The following is an 11,768-nucleotide window of genomic DNA, read 5'->3' on the forward strand; positions in this document are numbered from 1 at the left end:
ATTGTGATTCATTTGCAATTGAAGTTAAAAATAAAACCACAAAAAACGTCATTGCACATGTCATCTGGTATAAATAAATCAACTCGTCATCTGGTATAAATAAATCTGGTATAAATAAATCACACGTCATCTGGTATAAATAAATCAACTCAAACTACAATGAAAAGCTTTAATTGATCAAATAATAATAAACAAATTTACAAATATAAAAATTAAAACTAGAAAATTTATATCTGATGTATCGGATCATTTTACGACACTTATAATAGCAAAAAAATGTGTTGAACACACCCCTCAAAAAAATGTGTTGAACGCACCCCTAAAAAAAATGTGTTGAACACACCCCTCAAAAAAAAAAATAATTGCAAAACAAACATATAACGACATTTTGTATGAAACTTTTAATTAATGCTCTATTTTTTGCAAACTGGGAGGATGTTTCACAAATTCAAAATGTAAACATTGCCTTAAGCAGTTTTCTTCCAATATTTCAAATACATTTAGTTTAAGCTTAGTTTTAGTTCCGGTGATAGAAAAGTTTATTAAAACTAAAACATTTTTAATTGACAGAAATAATAAAATTATCTATAAAAGTATCAAAATGCATTAAAGTATAAAAAAGTATAGTCTCTTTGAATCAATTATAAAACGTTCGAAAAAGTCTTAATATTCAAATCACTACAAAGTACTATTCAAATCACAAGTTTATTTTTAATTTTCAAAAGTTAACGTTTTTTGTTTTTTTGAGATGAAAAAGTTGATATTTAAATAAGATAAAAAAAAGAAAATAGTACTACAATAGTAGTGCAAATGACTCCCAAAGAAGAGAAAGAAGATTCTTGTCTTATCAGGAATAGTTGATCAAGGATCAGTTCTATTACTACTCTTTAATAATATTTATATTCGAGACGTTCTCAAAACCAGTAAAAGTAATAATAAAAACCTATAATGTATACTCCAATTCAAATTGTGTTAAATTAAACCCTGATATAATAAAGTTCCCGTATTAACATAAAGTTCCTGCTTACAGATAAAAGGCAGTTACAAAATAGAACAATAACCCGCACTGGTAATCAAATAAATCTACACTGGTAATCAAATCAATCAAGTTAACGAGTGGTTTGTGAACAAAAAACTTTCAGTTGTTGTGATAAAACCAAACAGCTTTTCAAAAATGTAAATAAATCATTGTAATCTATCCCTTCAATTGTTTTAAAGCTTTTAACCAGGAACACACACACAAATTAATTACAAACCATGAGTATTTTTTTTGTTTTTTTGCTTACAGGTACAAAATTAAATAAAAATTTATAATAAAAATTTATGATAATTACATATTTATAATATTGGAATAAAAACCCTGAAGATATTTACGTAAACCTTTTCAAGTATAACATCTTAAAAATTCTATGCTATTATCTATAAACAATTGTCATACTGCGTCGGCTGATACTTATCTCCCAAATACTAATCATGCAAAACTAAATTCTTATCAGAAAACAAGCGCGCAGAAAATCGTTCAGAGCTGTCAAAACTAGGTCTTTCAATTCTATCGAATTCGTTAACTAAATTTTACTAAAATATATTTTAGTAAAGTTCGTAATGAGTACCCCTTTTTGACCAAGTTTTTACACAATAACTCGTCGAGTACTATATCGATAATAATCTTTTTGTTCCAAAAAATAGATTAAAATAACTTTCTTCTCAATTAAATACTGCAGACTGTATTTGTGAAAAAAAGTTTTCAGCAATTTTTAACTAAAAGAAGGCTATACAAGCGCAGTTTAAATATAATCATTACTACTATTATTTATAATTTTTCTTTTCCAATAAAACGCAATCAGTAAGATTTAAGTATAACAGCGATGCAGTGACGGATTTAGCTTTTTTTAATGTTTGAGATAGCTACCTTCCAGACATGGAGCAAACTCCAATTATTTGCATGTTTATACTTATGTCGAATGATGTTTGCAAAAATGATGTTTGCAAAAAATTGCGATGATTGAAGGCTGGGAACAAAAAAGCCCTTAAATTTCATTTCCTATTTACTTATTTCTATTCTAAATGCAATATTAATTCTCTTTTTTGCGACATTTTTTGAATCATACCCATGGCTTTGAGGCGTCTGGAAACTGTTGATTGTTCAACTCCTAACGATTTTGCAAGGTCCTCTTGCGTTTGACAAGAATCCTGATCGAGCAATGCTGCCAATTCTGCATCTTCAAATTTTTTCGGCTGTCCTGGTCGCTCTTGGTCTCCCAAACAAAAATCACCAATTTTAAACCGTGCAAACCACTTCTGACACGTTCGCTCAGCTAGAGCATGGTCACCATAAACTTCAACCAAAATACGATGACTTTTGGTAGCACTTTTCTTCATGTTAAAAGAATGAAGAAGAATCCCCCGCAAAAACACTTTATCAGGAACAAAAATCGACATTACATTATCAGTTAAATTAAAAATAGTGTTGTTTACGCTTAAATCAAATGATTTATAATGAAAATGATGCGCAATAACAGTGATCTTCGCACGCATGCGTGGCTAAACGAAACGCTGAGACAATAAGCTAGTTTCGTAATCCCTTGTCAAACCGCACGAATTAATTCCTAGACCAAATATATAAAACATGATGTTTTATATATTTATTTATTTTTATTAATCTTAATAATGACTTTTTTTCTTTATTTAAAAAAAGAATTTAAAAAATATGGATGTAAGTCTTGGAGTTGCAGAAGAGGAGGTTTATATTGGTTCAACTAAAACTCGTCCTAAACAGCTGGAAAGTGGTGGCAGGGGTCAATACTGCTGTTTACCAATGGGTAAAAATGCTAGGTATGACAAGCATAAAAATAAGACGAACATCGGTTTATTTACTTTTCCTAAAAACAACCCTCAATTGTTAAAAAAGTGGATTAACGTATTTAATAACATTTGACGACAAGGATGAGTAGACAATTTTAATGTTGAAAAGAAGTATACCTTAGTATGTGAGTTTCATTTTAATATAAGTGGTATAATCTTAAAACCTTGTTCTGGCAGAAAAACACTTCATCAAGATGCTATCCCTCTATTTTTGTATTTAATGTAAACTATTATTAAAAAAGAAAAACTTTAAAAATTTAAAAAAGACTTAATTGCAATACATCAACAGAAGCTTTAGAAAGTGAAACTTGCTATAGTATAGAAAATGATATAAATTTTCATATCGATTGTCCCAAAGAAGTTTGTGAAAATTGTCAAACTCTAAAAGAACAATTAGAGCAACTTAAAAAAGAAAACTATTTCCTTAAAAATGAAAACAATTTTCTTAAAAATGAAAACTTAAAATTAACTAAAGTAAACTCCAATATAAATGATAAGATTAAAATAAAAATAAAAACGAGTTTAATTATGAAAATATTTCCACTGAACTAAAATTGTTCAAATCTTTGACTGGTTTAGAAGTAGGCAGGTTCAATGATATATTTATTTTAGTGGAGCCAGGTGAAAACTGTGAATTTTTAAAATTTTATGATTCTCAGTTAAGTGTTAAAAAAAAAACAACAACAACAACAACATAGAATCAATGCAAAAAAAAGGTCCGAAACCAAAATTAAGTGCACTTGATCAGTTTTTTATGATTCTTGTTTATTTTAAAAATGGATTTGCACTTTCTCATAGATGGTTGTTTAAGTTACCAAAAACAACAATATCAAGACAGATAATATCCTGGATTAATTATTTGTACTTTACACTTGGTAGGATATCTATTTGGCCTTCTAGAAAACAAGTTGATTTGACAATGCCTGAATGTATTAAAAGATCTTACCCAAAAACAAGATGCATCATTAATTGCACTGAGTTGTTTTGTCAAATACCATCATCTTTAAATATTCAGAGTTCTATGTATTCAAGTTACAAAAGTCATGTTACTTACAAGGAATTATTAGGAATATCTCCTTCTGGTGCTATAATATTTGTAAGTCAGTTGTATCCAGGATCATTATCAGATAAGGAAATAGTACGAAGAAGCGGATTTTTAAATAAAAATTTATGGGATAAAGATGATTCTGTAATTGCAGAGAGAGGGTTTACAATTGAAGAGGAAATATAAATGTAAGTCTAAACATCCCTTCATTTTTAGAAGATCGAAACCAATTTACATCAGCTGAGGTTAAAGAAAGCCATACTACTGCATCTGTATGAATACATATAGAGCGTGCTATTCAAAGAATAAAGCAATATAAAATAATTCGTAATGAAATATCTTTGCATGGTTCAGTAAATCAAATTTAAACTATTATTTGTCTCCTTGCAAACTTTCAATCACCATTAATAGAAGATACAGAAAAACCATAATATTTTTTGAAACTAAAAGAATTTATTTTTTATTAATGTAATAATAAAACTGCTTTTAAATAATAATATTTTATTTGTCATATAATTTATTGTTCAATTTCATTAGTCTCAAGTTCAACAATAGCAGGTAAAAGATATTTGATATAGAATAAGTTTAGTTTATTTACAACATCTTTAAAGTACATTATATCAAAAGGAATAATGAAATCACAAAATGTTACTTGTGATATGCCTAGAGCCATTTGTTTTTTAGTGTAATATTCATTTTCATGTTTTTTTCGCAAGGCTGGTTTGTCATTTTTTATTTTCACATAAAAAAATTTGTCAAGTACTAGTTCTTTGTGTGTATAGTTTCTCTTTGACCAAGGACATTTTATTTCTTTTAACCCAAATTCATTATTCAACTCTCCATTAATTAACATACCATCAGGTGACGCTGCAAGCCATGGTAATTTAGGTTGTATAACAATCCCTGTTTCTCTGCATTTTATAGAATGATTAAGTTTATGTTTCATAATGTCTTTATAAATATCTCTAGCAATAGTTTTAAACTCTTTACCATGTTGTACATGTACAACATGGTAAAGTTGCTAGAAATATTTATAAAAGTTTGAAAAAGCTATTGCTAGAAATATTTATAAAAGTTTGAAAAAGCTGTATACAGCTTTTTAAAAAAGTTTAGAATCAGATAAATTATATTTTTGTGTAAAGACAGGTATTAGACTGTCAAAGTTTTTGGCTTTAATATATACTTTATAAGCATTGCTAGAACTAATTTTGTTTGTATTGCAAGCCATTTATCTGAAAAATTTTGTAAAATTTTTGTTTTTTTTTCAATATCTTTAGTCTCTAAATATGTAACTTTTATTTTTTCTAAAAAGTTTTTCTTTTCAAAAGAAAATGTACAATTTGGAATGATGTCATTATAGTCATCTTTTATTTCTTTTAAGGGTAAATACTCAAATTCAATTTCTGGTTCTTGAATAGCTGACTCATCTTTAGCTAATTTTTGTATATTTGATATTATTTCAAAATGTGGTTCCACAACTTGCAAATGCATATTAAGAGGTAAGTCTGTTGGAAATTGACCAAACCTTGTATTTACGTCTTTGTAAGTGTGAATGGGTGGCAAACCCAATTTTGTAGTCAACATCAATAAGTTTTTTTTGCGATGTTCATTAAAAAAAATCTAGGGTCATACAATGCAGAGTATATACCACGCTTATTATTTTCTATCTTAATAACTCATTTATAGGAGCTTTACTTATATTTTTTTCACCAGGTATGCCCCATTGTCGTTGTTTACTTGTACAAGAAATTTCAGTTGGGACTTTTTGAAGAAATTTCATAGAGTAATCAGCTAATTCTAACAACAAAGCCATTACATGGTTACAATATCCACTCAATCCTGCTGGACAAGAACAGTAAGCATAGATAACATGGGACGAAATTTTTGATAGGTGTACAATAACTTCTCTTTTTTCCTTTTTCATACTCGCTTTACACAATCCTTTAGCTTGAATACATTTTTTGCAGAATATGTTAATATTGTGTCTGATGAAACATAACGCTCCTCTTGGAATTTTCTACCTCTCAAAAGTGTTTTTTTAATTGATAGTCCTTTTGATTTACCACTTAATTTACGATAATTTTGAATTTCATTTATGGTAAATAAAGTAGGTATATACCTACCTTATTTACCATAAAGGAAATTCAAAATTATCGTAAATTAAGTATATAACATATATAACAACCTAGAATTTGACCTACATATATAACAACCCAATACCAATATAACATATATAACAACCCAACCCAACCTACATATATAACGACCCAAAATATTTGACTTACATATATAACAAACCTACATATATAACCTAGAATTTGATGAATTTAAAAATTTCATGTAACATACGTATGTTACATGAAATTTTTAAATTCATCAAATTCTAGGTTGTTATATATGATTAAAAAGAGCTTCATTTCAATATTCCAAAAGTGAAAAACATTTCAAAATCGAACCACCCTACAAAAAGTTATGACGTTTTAAGTACCGATATTTTGATATTAGATTTGTTGAAGAAACTGTGGTCAAAATAAAGTTTTTATAAACTAAAACTATTATAACTTAATCAATTCTTATCCAAAATTTTAAATCTTGGTATCAAAAGATAGATAAAAGAAGTTATCTACAAATTTATAAAGGTCTCTAGATTACAGGCGCATCCGGGGGCAAGAGGGGGCACAAAACCACCATTCATACCGGCAATAAAAACTAACTATATTATATATATAAAAGTGTTTTTTTAATGAAAATGTAAATTTTTATATACAAGATGTTTTGTAATTAGCTATCAGACCACAGTCAAATATAGAAATTTCATCATTGTCTTTGGGTGGATGTAAGGGTGATGGTTTCAAACACCCTATTTTCAAAAATGACTCTTTTTTTTTAATAAATATTTATCTTTATAATTAAAAAGAAATCTAGTATCAAATCAAAAATTATATTTTACTACTTTACAATATCACTAGAAGCGCACCCTTTGTTTTAAGTGGTGTAGATGGAAAAGGGGGCGTGTCATCTCTCTCTCCTCTTTTACAACCTAAAAAATATTTTTTTTTAATGAGATTCGAAAAAATATTTAAATGTAATTAAAATAATAAACTTTAATATAAAAACATCTTTTACCAAAATTCAAAATACATCACATAATGCTTAGTTTAGTTATCGATGGTTCCCCCTCTGACCTGAAAAAAAATTTAAGAACAAAAAATGGTTTATAATATTATTTTAATTAGTTTACACCTTGGCTTTTAGTTAATGATTAAGATATTAAATTCCTTTAATGAAACTATTTATTATTCATTGTTAACAATAGACTCGCTACTCGCTTTATATTTTTGCAACTTCCACTACTCGCTGTAATTTTTTTTTTGCAAGTTCCATTACTCGCAGTAAATTTTTTTTTGCAAGTTCCACTACTCGCTGTACATTTTTTTTGCAAGTTCCACTACTCACTGTACATTTTTTTAAAGTTCCACTACTCGCTATACATTTTTTTTGCAAGTTCCACTACTCTCTGTAATTTTTTTTTTTGCAACATATATATATATATATATATATATATATATATATATATATATATATATATATATATATATATATATATATATATAAGTATAAATAAATAAATAAATATAAATATATAAATATATATATATATATATATATAAATAATATTTAAGTGACATCTTTAACAGTATGTGTAATAATCTTATAAGCATTAAAACATCATATACGGTATCATACTATTTATTTCTTTTTATTTCTTTTTATTTTTTTTTTATTTTTTACGTAATATTTTGGCTCATATAGTGAGAGCCATTATCAAACTGTTAGATCCGTTCAAAAACTGTTTTATCAGTTTGATAATGGCTCTCACTATATGAGCCGAAATATTACGTAAAAAATAAAAAAATAAAAAAGAAATAAATAGTATGATACCGTATATGATGTTTTAATGCTTAATGCTTATAAGATATATATATATATATATATATATATATATATATATATATATATATATATATATATATATATATAAGTATATATAAATAAATAAATATATATATATATATATATATATATATGTATATATATATATATATATATATATATATATATATATATATATATATATATATATATATATATATATATATATATATATATATATACACTACCGTGCAAAAGTCTCCGCTCATTTGTAATATTTCAATAAAGTAACAAAAGTTTGCAAGAAAATTGCGTTTATTTTTAATTGTTTATTAAACAATGAATTAGACAGTAAATACAATACATTTTAGGATGATTTTAAATATATAAAATCAATAAAATGTTAATATACAAAGTTGTAAATGTTAAATTTTATTTTCATCAATATGAGACCCCTTGGAGCGTATAACAGCAGCACATAATCTTGGCATTCGGGCTAATAATTTATTCATGGTTTCCGCTGTTATCTCATTCCAAGCTTTTTGCAAACGTTCCCATAGCATTTGCTGATTAATAAAAGATGTTTCACCTGCTTCTCTGATCTTCCGATCCAGTTCATCCCACAACTTTTCGATGGGTGATAGATCTGGTGATTGAGGAGGCCAAGTCATAATTTTGCAAACTTTTCCCCTTTCTTTTAGTTTCAAATAATTTTTGCATAATCCAGATGCATGTTTTGGATCGTTGTCCTGCTGCATGATGAATCCTTTCCCAATTATACGAATACCAGATGGAATCGCGTGCTTAACCAAAATATTATGGTACATGTGTTTATCCATGGTAGATGTGATTTTAACTAAATCTTCAGTTAACCCATTGCCAAAAAACCCTCAAAGCATAATATTACCACCTCCATGTTTTACAGTACTTTGTATAAATTGAGGAAGCACTCTTTCATTAGGTAAACGCCTAACATGCACGCGACGTCGGGTACCAAAAAGTTCGAACCTACTCTCGACTGTCCATAGAACTTTCTTCCAATCTTCTAATCCCCAATTTTTATGCATTTTTGCCCATTCCAATCTTTTCTTCTTATTTACTGCCCTCAACAAAGGTTTACGTGCAGCAACGCGTCCAATTAAGTTGACTGATCTTAATCTTCTTTTTACAGTATCAGTTGATACTGGCTTTACCCTTGTTTTGTTGAGTTCTGCTGTTAAAATTGTGGCTGGAATTTTTCTATTTCTTTTGCTGGACACAACAATAAACGTATCTTCTTGCCGTGATGTAACTCTTGGTCTTCCAGAACGTGATCTGTCACTGTTGGAACCAATATCATGCAATCGTTGTAGAGCATATCTCACACCTGATTCGGATATTTTTAACCTGGAAGCAATTTTTCTTTATGAATAACCTTCTTCACGTAAAATACATATTTTGCCACGAAGTTCTTCACAATATTCTTTCTTTACTTTCACCATTTCTCAAATTCTTTATTAAATTCAAGACATTAAATGCGCACACTAATGCCATTTTCAAGTATAAATATAAACATAAGTCTATTAAAAGCAACCAATTAAAATTACTAAAAACATCCTTACCATGCCGGAAAGTATCATGCTACTGTCAAACCTAAGCTTACAAAAAATATTTTGGTTAAAACTTTTGTGCAGTTTTAAATTTAATAAAGAATACTGAAGAATTTTATATGTATTTTACGTGAAAAAGGTTATTCATATAGAAAAATTTCTGCCATGTTTTTAGCAGCAGAACTCAACAAAACAAAGGTAAACAAAATTATTTGAAACAAAAAGAAAAGGAAAAAGTATGCAAAATTATGATTTGGCCTCATCAACTTTTTATATTAACATTTTATTCTTTTTATATATTTAAAATCATCCTAAAATGTATTGCATTTACTGTTCCTTGCAAATATTACACATGAGCGGAGACTTTTGCACGGTAGTGTAAATATATACAGCGGTGGCCAAAAATTAAAGACCACTCATTTTGTTTTTCAAAATTTTTCTTTAACTTAGTATAACTTTATTTTGGAAAAAGGTATCAAAAAAAGAAAAACATTTTTAGAAAGAATTTTTATTGTATTTTATATTTATTATAAAAGAATTTATAATTTTTTTACAAAATAATGTTAAAAAATTAAAAAACTGACTAGTAAAAAATATAAATGGGAAAAAAAATTGGACAAAATTTTAAGACCAGTTTCAAAAATATTTCAAAAAGCAACAAAAAAATAGTTTAGAAACGTGTTTTTCCTCCATTTGTTTTCAAGCACTCTTGTACTCGTTCTGGCATTGAATTCATTAAAGTTTTGATTACTTCATCAGGCACATTTTTCAAGTGATGAGAGATAGAAGATTTCAAATCTTCCAAATTGTAAAGTTGTTCTTTACCAAGCTTGTGATCAAGCCACGACCATAAATTCTCTATTGGATTCTAGTCTGGACTATTGGCAGGCCATGGAAGCACTTGAATTTTATTAGAATTGAACCAATCGCTAACAACATGCGCTTTATGACACGGCGCATTATCTTGCTGGAAAATAAATCCATCTTGCAACTGCCATAAATCAATGCTAGGAATAAGCGAGTTTTCCAAAATTTCGGTGTACCTTTCTATGTTGAGTCTACCATTGAATAAATGAAAAACGCCAACTCCACAGGCACTCATACAGACCCAAATGCCAATTGAACCACTGCCTTGTTTTGTTCGTTTCAAAATGCATGATTCATCGAACCGTTCGTTTTGAAGTCTACGCAACATTACGCGACCTTTTCTGTTGTCTACCTCAACGTTCATTTCATCACTAAAGACCACTCGGCTCCACTGATCTGTTGACCAATTTTTATGTAGTTTGCACCACTCTTTCCTGCCAAATTTTTGTTTTTTATTTAAGCGTGGTTTTTTTGCAGCAGCACGCCATAAATAATTTAAATTGTGGAGGACCCTTTGCACAGTTCTAGGGCTTGCTTTCAGACCATTTGACAGTGTCCATTTCGTAGACAAGTCTGTAGATGATGCTTGTCTGTCTTCTTTCATTAATCTCACTAACAAGCGAACATAACGGTCATTTGAAATTTTATTGCGTCCAGTCCTATGACGATCATTAATTGACCGGGTCTCTTTGTATCGTTGAATTATGTTAATAATGCAAGAGTGAGACCTTCCGAGCTTTTCTGCTATTTGTCTGATGCTATAGCCTTCTTCTTTTAATACAAGAGCCGCGTATCTGTCTTTTTCTTCGATCTTTGCACGCATTTTTGCAATATTTTTATATCCTTATTGCAATTCAAAAAATAAATGTTTATTTGCTATCGAAACTCAGGTTTCGACATCTTATTTTATACCCAACGTAATAAGCAATTAAGAGAGTTAAAAAAAATAATGGATTATTATTTTTAATAAGTGCAAATTAAAAATTTGAAAGTGGTCGCTAAATTTTGTCCAACTTATTTAAAGAAGATTTATAAGTACTCATCAGTTTTTTAATAAGTTAAACGCTTTTTAATTAGAATTAGATTAAAAAAGTTATACCACTTTAATCCGTATGTTTTAATTAACAAGATATTAAAAAAAAAAAAATTTAATATGTCAATTAGAATCTTCTTAATTTTAATTTAAAGATTAAGAAACCAACTAAAAAATGAGTGGTTTTTAATTTTTGGCCACCGCTGTATATATATAGTCAAAAAATAGTAAAATCATGTAGTAAGATAAAATGCATGTCCAATTATCAAAAAATAATTGGCAACTTTCACGTCGTGTCTATTGTTAATAATGAATAATATATAGTTTCATTAATGAAATTTAATATCTTAATCATTAACTAAAAGTCAAGATGTAAACTAATTAAAATAATATTATAAAGCATTTTTTGTTTTTAAAACTTTTTTTCAGGTCAGAGGGG

At 28.0% G+C, this 11,768-nt stretch overlaps 2 long non-coding RNA genes across 2 annotated transcripts; one reads left to right on the forward strand and one right to left on the reverse strand.

Annotated features, from left to right (window-relative positions):
- The first annotated feature begins 5,284 nt into the window (after positions 1-5,284).
- On the forward strand, positions 5,285-5,876 carry LOC136082143 (uncharacterized). Its single transcript, XR_010639428.1, has 2 exons — positions 5,285-5,406; positions 5,621-5,876. It is a non-coding gene; the product is annotated as an uncharacterized LOC136082143 (long non-coding RNA).
- An 865-nt stretch (positions 5,877-6,741) lies between these two features.
- Positions 6,742-8,721, reverse strand: LOC136082144 (uncharacterized). Its single transcript, XR_010639429.1, has 3 exons — positions 8,089-8,721; positions 7,034-7,092; positions 6,742-6,947 (listed from the first exon to the last, which is right to left on the reverse strand). It is a non-coding gene; the product is annotated as an uncharacterized LOC136082144 (long non-coding RNA).
- Positions 8,722-11,768: the final 3,047 nt, after the last annotated feature.

This window comes from Hydra vulgaris, chromosome 07, assembly GCF_038396675.1.
Source record: "Hydra vulgaris chromosome 07, alternate assembly HydraT2T_AEP".
NCBI lineage: Eukaryota > Metazoa > Cnidaria > Hydrozoa > Anthoathecata > Hydridae > Hydra > Hydra vulgaris.